The sequence below is a fragment of the Malus domestica genome, chromosome 17 (assembly GCF_042453785.1).
Source record: "Malus domestica chromosome 17, GDT2T_hap1".
Classification (NCBI taxonomy): domain Eukaryota; kingdom Viridiplantae; phylum Streptophyta; class Magnoliopsida; order Rosales; family Rosaceae; genus Malus; species Malus domestica.
The window spans coordinates 3,177,208-3,191,130 of record NC_091677.1 but is presented as its reverse complement, the minus strand read 5'-3'; the positions used below and the strand labels follow the sequence as shown (position 1 = coordinate 3,191,130).

Sequence of the window (13,923 nt, the reverse complement as noted above, 5' to 3'; positions counted from 1 at the left end):
TACCATCTATTAATTAAAAAAAAAAATTACCTCGCACTGAAATAATTAAAGAGAGAAAACTTTCGGCTGCAATGAAGATCAGCTAAATGCTTATAAGTTAACAAAAAAGTAAACAGAAACTTAACTGATAAGGAGTATGAATTGACACATGACACCACCACCACCACCCAGCATGCTAGATAGAGAGAGAAGCTCCCAACCCTAGAAAAAGAAACTCCTAAAAGTATATATCATGAAATCATTGGTACCCAAATCAAATTGGATCACCATTTAATTGAATCATATGCTATACAAGAAACTGTGCGTTCAGGGATAACTCTCTCACACACACACACACATGTACGGAACACAACACTGGAAAAAAAAAGATATTGTTTTACAACATATACGTACACATATATGTACATATGTAAGTACGCAGAACTTTTAAGAGAAGAGATTCTTATTTTCTTAAAAATGAGGATTAGTTGTGGGACTCATTTTACATCGAACTTCAACGATATGAACGTCTATTTTGTAAGTCTGGATTCATAAATCATCCTTACAAAAATTCAAGTCAATCCGAAATCATTTGCCTATTTAATTTATCATGATGAAATTTCTATGTTTCTTAGAGAACAAAGTATTCATTAATTTCTTTGAACTCAGTTAGATGTGTCAAATATTTCCGATATGGTTAATATTTTGCAATGATGATCTATGAGGTGAAACTTAAAAAAATAGATGGTTTGGATCATTAAAGTTTGATGCGGTGTAGTATCATAACTAATCCCCATTTTTGTAAAAAAATAATAATAATAATAAATAGGAATCACTTTCTTTAAAGGCTTCCTATAAGGCCATCTCCAACCAAAATGATTAAATATAGCCCCGTTTAGAATTATAGCCTTGCAAAAAAAATTATTTAAAAAAAATACATCTATGAGGTGAAACTTAAAAAATAGATGGTTTGGATCATTAAAGTTTGATGCGGTGTAGTAGCATAACTAATCCCCATTTTTGTAATAATAATAATAATAATAAATAGGAATCACTTTCTTTAAAGGCTTCCTATAAGGTCATCTCCAACCAAAATGATTAAATATAGCTCCGTTTAGAATTATAGTCTTGCAGAAAAATTATTTTTAAAAATAAACAGTGTAAGACCATACTCATATACCAACTTCAACCGAAAGGGCTATATTAGCCCCTTAATAATTTATTAGTTTGAAGTTTATACTTTAAATTTATTGGTTATTTTAGTTAAAATACCTTTGGATGTTTTCAAATATAGCCGTTGAATTTGAATCAATCATTGCAATTGAGAAGCTGAGCCCTAAAAATGGCTAAGAGGGAGGCTACATTTGGCCAACCCGATGTCCCTTTGGCCAAATAATGGCCTAGTGGACTCTATAGAATAATAGCTCAGTTATCAGTTGGAGATGAATTTTTGAATAAATCATGTCATTTTTTGGCTTTTGAACATTTACCCCTCTTCATTGGAAATGGTCTAAGTTCAGGAAAAGGATCCTCTCTGGATCCCTTTCCACCAAATCCACCTAATCTGGGATCCGGGACGTGGGATTTTGATCCAACGGCTACAGTTATTATAACTTTTAAAGGATCTCCTTATTTGTAGCCGTTAGATCAAATTTTAACGGTCCGAATCCCAAATTAGATGAATTTGGTGGAAGTCAAACCATAATTAAACTAAGGGGAAAAGGCTTTGAGGCCATCTCCAAAGCTTGAAAAAGATAATAGAAAAACACCAGTTGCAGGCTTAAATGATTTTTAAGTCCTAATTAGTACTGCAATCACATGTTAAATTACAAAACTTGCGGTGAACCTTGTGAACAGAAGATCTTCAATTAGCTCTTCATCCTTCAGCCTTCATCTGGACAAGTAATATACCCTTCTCAGAAGAAATCTGTGCTTGAGTCCTTCAAGCTAGCAAGCTAATGATCAACACCCCCACCGACCGGGCCGTGCGTTTCTCCGTTGCCTATGTAGAAGTGGACGTCGCAGGTGGCCAGATCTAGCAAAAAGGAGAGGAAAAACATTTGCTAGGTACTATTTTTTTTTATTACTTTTTCTTGTATTTTTCGGCACATATACTTCCTGTCTTTTCGATCCCTAGCATGTATATAAGCACTTACCATGATCCTTTGATCCAAGGAGATTGGTTTAGTTCTTAAACAAAATCTTACAGTACAGTAATATCGCAACGTCAAAATACGAAAAAAAGGGTAAAGTAATACTACTTCACCTGATCTTTCTCCAATCTTGCGAAGAAATTAAACATGGGTTTCTTTTCCGTGGAATCAAAGCGTGAGAGGCTTCAGTCGAGGAGGGATGAAGCTCGCTGGCCTGAATTGACTAGCTATATAAAGCTTGTAATCGCAGCTACCAATATACATGGCCTTCGGCACCATCTCACCTTCGACAGAAGTCCCTACGCTTTGATATTTTGATCTCGCTTTTAGTACTGTTTTTCAATCTGCTGGCTCCGAAATCCTCATGATGCAGCTTTATATATAGGCATGAAAGAGGCAGTATAGTATTTCTTCATTTTCCTTTCTGTAAAGTGGTACTAGTACTGTAATTCATAAGGTACAAATTAACATATAAACTCCAAATTTCTCTCACAAAAATTATTAAAGCTTCATGGTCATGAAAAATATATAACACATATTTAGTACAGCTTTATTTATAAATACATATTATATATAAACTTAATGAAACGAATATAAACTATGTGATCATATGATCTCAACAGTACTATATATTTATTTTATACTCAAGACATAACCCTAGACTCATACATATGAGTTGATGAATTATTCATGAAATTTGTCATTGCAAAACAGTTGTGAGATGAAATCGACCTGCAAAACTACTGTTATTAGTTGATCAGTAATGTATCATATTTACTGCCCTAATCTTTTGATGTAATCTGAATGATTTTTGAAACTTAATTACTCCAAGTACTGCAATATATATGAGATCACCGCCAATTCCATCATCTAATACGAATTTATTATATGTAAGCTCCAAATAGAATGATCTTTTTTTTAATCCACGTTTTAATGTGGTTATAGATCAATCACATCAGATTATCTTAATCAAGATGGGCCTATTTTAATTAACAATGTATGGCATCCACATGTAGATGCCTAACTAAAACAATCATACCATGACAAAGACAAGCATAATTAATTGATAGTATATTATTCAGATAATCTACAACCACAAGATAAAAATCATGTCGGAAAAACAAAAAAACCCAAAATGTCATAGAGAAAGATCAAAGTTGTAGCACTTGTGTAGAGCTTTTTGGTCGGAGGAGAGATGGCAACAATTGCATGCAGTTGGAGCACAATTAGTGCCATCTCTCTTGTGAGCATAAATCTCCCAACCTTTCTTAATTCATCAGTTCTCTAGAGATGCCTCTCTGCCTCTCTCCTTCTCAATGAATTTGAAAAATGCTGCATTTTTCTTTAATTGAATAAAGAAATTAGTACATATGCAAAAAGAAATAAAGGGTTTCATGTATGTTTAAAACAATTAACAAATAATGATAGAGAGTTGGTTTACCACTTCTTCACTAATTGGCCTTCCCCCTCCTCTTGTTTATCAGACAGATCAATACACATATGCGTGCAGCTTCAGAAAGAGGTTGGAGGGGGCATCTGTTACAGGAGAGTGATATAAGTTGCGTTTCGATATATCCCAATTAATTATCTAATTGCTATAAATAATATATCGCAACTTTTGTCATCTCTCCTGCGACAGGTATCTCCTCCAACGTCTTTAATAAATCTCTTCTTCTGTAATAGTGTTTGATCTCTCTTCAGTGTCTCCTCATGGCTTCACAAGAGAAGGGCCCTTGCAATATATTTATAAGCAGGGCTGGCTAGCTAGTCGGCCGTTTTTCCTACGCTATTACTTTAAGGAAACTGCCATGAATTCGCAGTGCATGCATGAAGATCTTGCTAGGAATCTTACTAGTTGTTCATGCTTTCCCATTGGACAAAAAACTGATTGAAAATGTATAAATTTAGAAAGAGAGACTACAAATGTTCCTCACCTCCTGCATTTAGTAATTCCATATGTTTTCGTGACTTCGTTCAGTGTGTGTGTGTGTATAAAATACGTACGTACTTGTTAATCTATTTGAGGAATGTTGTACCAGACTGCATGATTGCTTACAGATCGTATATGTGGAATATTAAGCACAAAAATTAGCACTGTCCATAACAAATGAAGCACCGTGGAGGAGGGGTTGAGATGTCTATCATTTCCTTTTAAAGTTGAAAGAAATTCTGTGGTCGGGCAATCAGATTACGTGTGTGTGTGGCTCCAAATTACAAAATATATCCACAACCCCACTCTCTGTGGATGTGCATAATAAAAGAGTCTTACATCGGTGAAAGAAGAAACTTTATAAGGGCTTATAATAAGAGGTTTTTTTTTTGTCAAGGCTAAGATGTTGGCTAATCCCTATATTGTCAATTGGTTTTATTGTAGAACCCCAACTTTCTTCATGATATCATGGCACATTGGCTCATGTGTGAAGCCCAACGGCCACACGTGTTCCGCATCACCTAATTCGTGTTATCCACGTGTTTGGCTTGAAACTTCACCATGCGTCGTTTATGGGGCGTGTGAGGATGTGAAGGTAAAAGAGTCTCACATCGATGAAGGGAGAAACATTATAAAGAGGTGGGACTACTCACCATATTGCCACTTAATTTTATGATGAAACTCCAACTTTTTTTTACCTCATAATTTATTATGCTAACCCTGCCTCACCTTTGATCTCACCTCCCTCTCACTTGTTCTTAATCCTAAGACCCTCCCCAAAGTTTAAGTATCATATATACATGATTGGCCGGCTGATGGCTAGATTCCAAGATTAATATAAAGTATGTCATTAGTCTTTGACAGATATAGGTAATTAAGCAAGTGATTGATTTAAAAATTAGCGTCACTACAATTTACGATTCGACATTAATTTTTATTTTTAAATAAATGTTTAACGACGAAATTGTCACAACAACTTTTAGTCATGAGAACTTTCTAATTTCTTGAGTGAAATTTTCATCGCTGAACCATGCATTTTGTTGTAGTAATACTCTTGTACAAGTTAAATTCTGGGATCGGTTCTAATATACGACCAATATTAGAAAAGAAAACAAGAGTCTAACATCTCTTTCCTTTTCTTTTACTGGACATGGAGGTTTATATGAAAGTCTCGAGGAAATTGTGCTTGTAATTTTTTTTTATTATTATTTTCCAATGGGAAAATGAACCCCCTGGAAATTACTAGAGTTTCTAATGTGTTACGTGTATGGTAAGGCCAATGTTCCAAACTTTAAACAACGTATTTAATTTTAAAGAATGATTAATTACTTCATTAGCGTATGCAATTTATCCCACTTTATCTAATCACAGGAAAATACCTTGCAAATTAAAACAAACTTCGTGGTATTGTATAAGTAATTTCCTTGCATTGTGAAAAAACCTAACATTTCCGACTCCTAGTACATAGAGAAATACTGGCCTAGGTTAATGGCTATAAATATGGGGTTATCTAAGCTCTTGAAGCCATTAATATACGTTGAATAGAGAAACAAAGAAAATATAACAGAGGTTGAGGGCATTATGTCACAGGAGAGATAGAACGATCTGCGCTCTAACTAGCAGCATGTTCCGTTCTCCTTTTATGCATATATATGAGATTGATCCGCATATATATGAGATTGATCCGTTGCAGCTAGCTTCATCAATTATATACATATGCTTGTTTCAGATTATGTGATTACTGTGGATGCAAAAATTTCTTCCTTTTTGTTCTTGGACAAAAAATGCACATACAAAAACAATTAACACCTTAGGTCAAGGCCAAGAGTCTCACGTGCCCACGATGAATGGGGAGGGGAGGCTTTGGCCGAAGAACCTCCTATGCCAAAGTTAAAATTTTGAGGGAAAAGTGTTTGGAGAATTTAGAGAATTTTGCAAGAGGATTCAACTTAAGTTTTTGGAGAAATGGAGTGGTGTGGCCGGCCCCCTTTGGAGAGGTGGGAACTAGGCACCGTGGAGCCAAAAATAATCACAAGGTGACACGTGGATTTTTGGGTGAAGATGACAAATTTACCCTCGAAGCACACCGGGTCTCCTACATACAAGCAGTTGAGAATCATCCATCAACCAAATCAGGAGTACCCAAAATAGGTAACAAGTTCAAATTTATCTCATCCATCCTCATTCCATAACCTTCAAAACCCTCCATACAAATTAGATTAATTAGGCTAATTAATGGATTAATTCCTAATTAATCTATTAATCACCAAATTAATCACCATTTTCACACAAAATCCTCTAAGGGCCGGCCACCTCATTCCCTATATATAGGACCCTATTTCTTCTAAAAAGCTAAGTCCACACTCTTGTAAAACTCTCAAAAACTCTCTAAATACTTTTCTCTCTAAATTCTACCTTTGGCATCGGAGGTTTTTCGGCCAAAGCCCCCCAATTCATCGTGGGCGCATGAGGCTCTTGGCCTTGACCTAAGGTGTTAATTGTTTTGTAGGTGCAATTTTGTCCAAGAAGAAGAAAGCGGAAATTTGCATCCACAGCCACATTTTGTGGTTTTAGGGTGTAATTGCAAGATATTACGTTACCATAATATCTTGCAATCAATTAGGAAATTAAAATAATTAATTAATTTAGGTAATTAATCCTATTTTGAATGAATATTTAGAGGTTACCTTGTGGGGAGGATTTGATGAGGATGGATGAAATACTTTTTGGATAAATACCTATTTTGATCACTTTTGACCTTGATTGAGTGATGATTGTCCCACCATTATTTTTTCATATAGGTAAGTAAAATCATGATGTTTTTTGGATAGTTTGAATGAACTGAAGCAGTTGCACTTGAGGAGAACGTGAGAGGAGATGGGCGGTTGAAGAGGCTTTAATTTTGTAACTTTTGACAAAATGACAATCATATCCCTATTTTTCCTATTTTACCCTCATTTTTTTAGAAAATGACAATCATATATCTATTTTTCCTATTTTACCCTCACTTTTTATACACACTATTTACATAAGGAGGACAAAATAGTAATTATAAAGAAAATTTTGCACTTATTAATAGAAATTGTCTCATCATCATTATTCCATACTCTTTTTTAAATTTTAAGAACTAATCACATTTCTTAATCAATAACAAAAACTAAAATGAAATTATTTACACACATAAAATGTATGCTCATCTGCTAGTATATTTAATGAAAAGGGGTTTTAGGGTGACTTGGCATAGATTATTGTGTGCGAATACATTCAAACAAAGGAAAACTAATGAAAATTGCTTGAAAACTTTGAGTTTTAATGATAAGGACAAAATAAAGGGTAAAGTGAATAGTACCAGAATTGACTTTTTAGTGTAAAAATGTGGTTTTTCGTTAAAATGAAGAGTACCGGGTGCTTTTCGTTAAAGTTCCCTTCAAACAATCCGATCAAAAAATTGACCCGTGGATTTGTCTCACTGCAAAGAATTCGGTGTTTGTGTGGAAAAAAATTGGAAATTATTATTTCATGACGTCATATAACAATGATGTCATCATCATGATTATGTTAAGCAGCCTTACATACTTTCTTGGTACATTCCTTTTAGTATGGTCCCAAGAGTAATGTTTCATGAACCAGAATGTTTGGCAATGAAAATCATGTATCTAAGTGACGTTTGTTTCATAATAAGGAAAGAGAAAATTGTAGCAATGGCCTTTTAACTTTAACGTAATTAGAGTAATTGTTCCTTAACTAAAAATTGATGACTATTGATCACTTAACTCGTCAAAACACACAGCTATGGTCTGTTTCGTCAACTCCATCAGAATTCTGTCAAAATAACTCATGTTGAAATGACCATTGCTATAATTGGATTAAAGTTGAAGTATCATTGCTCCAATTAGATTAAAGTAATGGGACCATTTATTTAATTGGGTTAAAATTGAAGGCACATTGTTACAAAATTTGTGTTTTCAAGCAACATGCTAATTTCTCGACCGTTCTGAAGCACCATCATTTGATAAGATAATCTTAAAAAAAAGGGATTGAAGATGATTGAAATTTAAGATAGAAGAAAAAAAAAACCTAGCATTTGGATTGAATATGATTGAATTTGGATGACTGAAATTGGATAGAATCAAGATCAGATCTTGAAATTTAGGGATTGGCACGCATTAATATTTGGTGAGATTTTTGGGGCCCATGAGCGCGATCGCGACGGTGTCATTGAAGACCTTTTGGAATCGCGGTGGAGGTGACCGGAGCATATCGAAGGGAAGAGCTCTCACTTCAATGGCAAATGCACGTTCATATCGCAGACGGTGGCGAGGGTACTACCATCGACGGAGGTGACTAAGATGAAAATGGCGCCTTTGCAGGGCCGGCCCTAGCCCAGTGCCACAAGGGCAACTGTCCAGGGCCCAAAAATTAAAGGGGCACCAAAATAATAAAACCCAAATAACTAGGTATAAAAAAAAAAAATTACTAGAGCCCAATTTTCAAATAGAAGATGGCCCAAGATTGACAACATATTAAAGAGGCCCAGGTTTTATGTATTAAAAAAATTATAAAAAAAAAAGTTATACAGGGACCACTTGGTCCCATACACCCTAATTTCTAACATATTCTGAATGCCGCCTACTCTTTCAAAAAGCTCAAGAAGTCGCAGGTCAACCAGACCGACATCTCCTCCTCCGTCGGTTCGTTTCTTTTCCTTTCCTTTCCTCTCTTTCTTCTTTTTTCCGTTTCTTTTATTTTCCGTCGGTTGGCATTTGATAACAAATGAGTATATTTTGTTGCTTAATTATGTGTATTTGCTTTGACGTTGATCAATTTTGTTATCTTGTTTCTGGGTTTCCCATTAGCCACGTTATCAACCATCTGGGAAAATTTTATTGCTCTAGTAATTGTTGTTGGTTGCAGAAATTGTAAAAAGATGGCAGAAAATTTGGGAAAATTTTATTGCTCTAGTAATTGTTGTTCATTTTAAACTCAATATTTAGGTTCAATTTTATCAATTTGTATATGTTAGACTATGTCTATGTGCTAGTGTTTTTATAATATATAATATATGTTGGAATGATAATTTTGATAGGAAATTTTTGTTATATCATGTGTAGGTAATTTTTGCAAACAAATTATCGAAGCCATGTCTTTTAGAAAACAACTCTTTGGTAATATGAAAAGGAAAAAAAAAGCAAAGGATAACGAAATTGCCGAAATTTTAAGAGGATCTCTTAATAAATTTTTCTCTACAAAGAATGAGTCGGTTGAAAATTTGAGAGAAAATGATGTTAGTGAAGAGTCACAAAATGTTGTTGGGGAGTCTCATGATCATGAAATTGGTGGTTATGATGGTGGTGATTTAGAAGAAAATGTTGGTGATGAGTCTCAAGACCATGAAAATGGTAGTGATTTAGAGGAAAATGTTGGTGATGGGTCTCAAGATCATGAAAATGGTGGTGATATAGATTTAAATGTTGATGATGATCATATTGGTGTAGAGGAAAATATTGAATCTACCGAACCTACATTCCATTTAAACATTTATGATCCAAGAATTTGGGATGGTCTTAATGCAGAAATGAGAGCCTTACTTGTAGAAAATGGACCAATTCGAGAAACTAATCTCACTTATCCTAAGGACAAACTCTTTAGAAAATTTTCCTCACACTACTATGATCGAAAATTACCAACGGGTGAAATTTATGATAGGAAATGGCTTGTGTACTCAAAAGAGTTGGATAAAATCTTTTGCTTTTGTTGTAAATTGTTTAAAACAATTACCTCAAAAAGTGAGTTAGCAAAAGATGGAATTAGTGATTGGAGACATCTTGGTGTGAAGCTTGATCAACATGAAAAGAGTAAAGAGCATCTCACTAAAGAAATTGCACTTGATTCGGAAATTGAACCTGTTTTTCAAACTAAACGTCATAGACCTAGAAAAAGACATCATGATGAAGTTGATGGTAATGAGAGGGAACAACAGTCTGCTGAAGAATCATTTAGAACAGATTATTTTCTTGTTATAGTGGATATTGTTATTTCTCAACTGAAAAATAGATTTGAACAGTTAAAGGCTTTTGAATCTATTTTTGGCTTCTTGTTTGATGCACCGAAGTTAATTTCATTGGATGATCAACAGCTAAAAGAAAATTGTATGAATCTTGAAGCACATTTGAAACATGGAAATACCATGGATGTAGATGGAGCCGACTTATGTTCCGAATTACAGGTGTTGCAAATGATGTTACCTGAAGAAGCATTTCTCTCTAATAACCCTTGGACATCCATGGAAATAGCAAACTTTGTAAAAGAAACTGACATGTGTCCTAATGTCATGATTGCTTATCGTGTACTGTTGACTGTACCTGTGACCGTGGCATCTGCTGAAAGAAGTTTTTCAAAATTGAAATTATTAAAATCTTACTTGCGGACCACTATGACTCAAGATAGGCTAAATGGATTAGCAATCTTATGCATTGAAAAGGATGAGATTGAAGACTTGGAGTATGATGATATAATTGATAATTTTGCTTCAAAAAATGCTAGAAGACAATTTCTTAAAGGTTGAAATTTCAAGGAGCTTTGCTAGGAATGGTTGTATATGATTGTATTTTTTATTGTCGGGGTTTAGGTATTATGTCCCCCCCCCCGTTGTATATTTTCTCAAGTAATATAATTTGGGTGTGAGGGCCTAGCCCCCCCAGCTTCGACTGGGTTCCAGCCCTCGTTAAATATTTTTTTTTAAAACATATGTTTTCGTAATAAAAAAAGGGCACATTTTGAGCTTTCGCACCGGGCACCCAAAAACTCAGGACCGGCCCTGGCCTTTGGCCTTGATGCAGATGACGAGGCAGATGTCACCGTGGAAGGGGTTGAGAGGGAAAGGAAAGGGAGTGGATGCCAAGGGATATAAAAGTATGGAAGATCATGTAAGCGACGATGCCGGACATGCCGGCGCAAGAGGATTGGAGGAGGAGGTGGGTGCGGGTGAAATTCAGTGTTTTGGTGCTGGAAGAAGAAGCTGCTGTGGTATGTTGATATTACCCTTTTACCCTCATCCATGTAGGGTGTATTTAGCCACGTGATAGATTTTAACAGAGAAATCCATGAAAAAATTGGAAATCAAATCTCGGGTGGTAATCGACTATTAATAAAAATTTAAGGGGGTAATAGGTTAAAATAAAATTTTAAGAAATAAATTGACAGTGAATTACAAGTTCAAGGTTATATATATATATATATAGACACACACACACATTACGGTGCATACATTTGGCCATACATTTCGGTATTAACATTTCGATACATACATTTCGGTACTAACATTTAGGTACATTAATTAAGTTTTTCAAATTTGAAGAATGTTAAATAAAATTAATAAATTAAAAACAACTTTTGTTTGGTCAAAAAATAAATTAAAATGCGTATATTAATAAATTTAAATATTTAATGGGAGACATTAAATAAAATACACATTAATTATTTTAAATTAAGGACACATCAAATGACTATAATTAATATGTAATCTAACATCAGGTTTATTTTAAATTTCAATCTTTTTTCTAGAATTAAAGTTAGAAAACCCCTTTATTTTTTATGATAGAACCAGTTTTGGGACATATCAACCATTTCACCCCCTTATTATTCATGGCTATAAATATGGGGTTATCTAAGCTCTTGAAGCCATTAACACGTTGAATAGAGAAACAAAGAAGATATAAAAGAGGTTGAGGGCTTTATGTCACATGAGAGATGGAACAATCTGCGCTCTAACTAGCAGCATGTTCTGTTCTCCTGTGACATGAAACCCTTTATTTCTTTATGCATATGTACTAATTTCTTTATTCAATTAAAGAAAAATGCAGCATTTTCCATATTCATTGAGAGGGAGAGAGGCATCTCTAGAGAACTGATGAATTAAGAAAGGTTGGGAGATTTATGCTCACAAGAGAGATGGCATTAATTGTGCTGCAACTGCATGCAATTGTTGCCATCTCACCTGTGACCAAAAAGCTCTACACAAGTGCTACAATTTTGATCTTTCGCTATGACATTTTGGGTTTTTTCTTTTTTCCGACATGATTTTTATCTTATGGTTGTAGATTATCTGAATAATATACTATCAATTACTTATGCTTGCCTTTGTCAAGGTATGATTGTTTTAGTTAGGCATCTACTGTGGATGCCATAAATTGTCGATTAAAATAGGCCCATCGTGATTATGATAATCTGATGTGATTGATCTATAACCACACTAAAACGTGGATTAAAAAAAGATCATTCTATTTGGAGCTGTACATATAATAAATTCGTATTAGATGATGGAATCGGTGGTGATCTCATATTGTTGACCCTAGAAACTACCAAGCCTACGTGGCGCGCAGGCCGAGTAATCTATAAGCTAACTACGTCCTTCGGTGAATGCGGGGCGTGCCAACTCGTCGGCCGAGCCCAGCCGAGGAGTAAATTTGTTGATGTTGCGTTGGGTGCGCGGCTGACTCCTACGTCTTGCGATTGCGACCGAGGAAGGAACGCGTCTCGGCCTCTTGGGTTCTCGAACCTGAAGACAAGGTTACTATTCTTACGAAGTTCACGAGTCGTCGTTGTCGGATTCAGTCACAGTGATGTTATTCGTCAGAGTAAACTCACGCCGAATCAACACCAAAGTGTAAGGGCACAAATACTCAAAGCAAATATAAGTTTTAATAATGAACGTGGTTCGGCCGTCCGAATGCCGAACTCTAAATCCCACTTGGGAGTATCCAATCATAAAATAACTCGGCGTGCAATGCGCCGAGCTCGATATACTGTAACACCTCACTTCGCCGAGGAGGCTAATGAGATGACCTCAATCAATAAGGATCCGGAAATCCTTCTCGACCGAGACTTGGATAGGTAACCAACCGTCCTCGCCGCAGTGCTGTTGATGCCAACGGAAGATACTGCGAGATCGACTGATTCTACGATGACAGAGCTATCTATGCCGACTTAAGATATCACCGGTTGCTTCCACAGTGCTATTGATGCCAACGGAAGGTGTGTCAGCGAAAAGAAAATAAAAATCTCAAAGTTGTTGAGAGAGTTTGCGCAGGGCAGTTGTATGTTGAATTGCAGGGGGCTTTGAATGATGCACATCCTCTTCTATTTATAGCAACGGATCCCCCAAGGTCGGGTTAAAACCCTATTCGGACTAGGACTTCTTCTCCTGATCAAACACTGACTCGACCAATCCTACTTTCATTATGACTGTGAACCTATCCCTTATTGAACCGGATTCGCTTTCGGTTTATTAATCTTGCCGAGACTCCTTATTGCACTAGGACTCGACCTGTTTTACGTCATGACCTAGCCGACCTAGGTTTGGAGGCCCACGTACTGAACGATCCATAGCACCCTTGTCGCAAGGCCTTCCGGGCCGAGAATGATTCTATACTCGGCCCAAACTACTATTTTGGGCCTAAACACATATACATTGCAGTACTTGGGAGTAATTAAGTTTCAAAAATCATTCAGATTACATCAAAAGATTAGGGCAGTAAATATGATATATTACTAATCAACTAATAACAGTAGTTTTGCAGATCGATTTCATCTCACAACTGTTTTGCAATGACAAATTTCATGAATAATTCATCAACTCATATGTATGAGCCTATAGGGTTAGGTCTTAAATTTAAAAATAAATATATAGTACTGTTGAGATCATACGATCACATAGTTTATATTCGTTTCATTAAGTTTATATATAATATGTATTTATAAATAAAGATGTACTAAATATGTGTTATATATTTTCCATGACCATGAGGCTTTAATAATTTTTGTGGGAGAGAAATTTGGAGTTTATATGTTTGTGCCTTATGA

The 13,923-nt window shown here is 35.4% G+C and overlaps 2 long non-coding RNA genes across 2 annotated transcripts; one reads left to right on the top strand and one right to left on the bottom strand.

The window, feature by feature from the left end:
* Positions 1 to 1,751: 1,751 nt before the first annotated feature.
* On the bottom strand, positions 1,752 to 2,731 carry LOC114822798 (uncharacterized). The gene is made up of 2 exons (XR_003770993.2): positions 2,246 to 2,731; positions 1,752 to 2,014 (listed from the first exon to the last, which is right to left on the bottom strand). It is a non-coding gene; the product is annotated as an uncharacterized lncRNA (long non-coding RNA).
* On the top strand, positions 1,774 to 4,175 carry LOC139193527 (uncharacterized). Its single transcript, XR_011577727.1, has 2 exons — positions 1,774 to 2,046; positions 3,617 to 4,175. It is a non-coding gene; the product is annotated as an uncharacterized lncRNA (long non-coding RNA).
* The last annotated feature ends 9,748 nt before the right edge of the window (positions 4,176 to 13,923 follow it).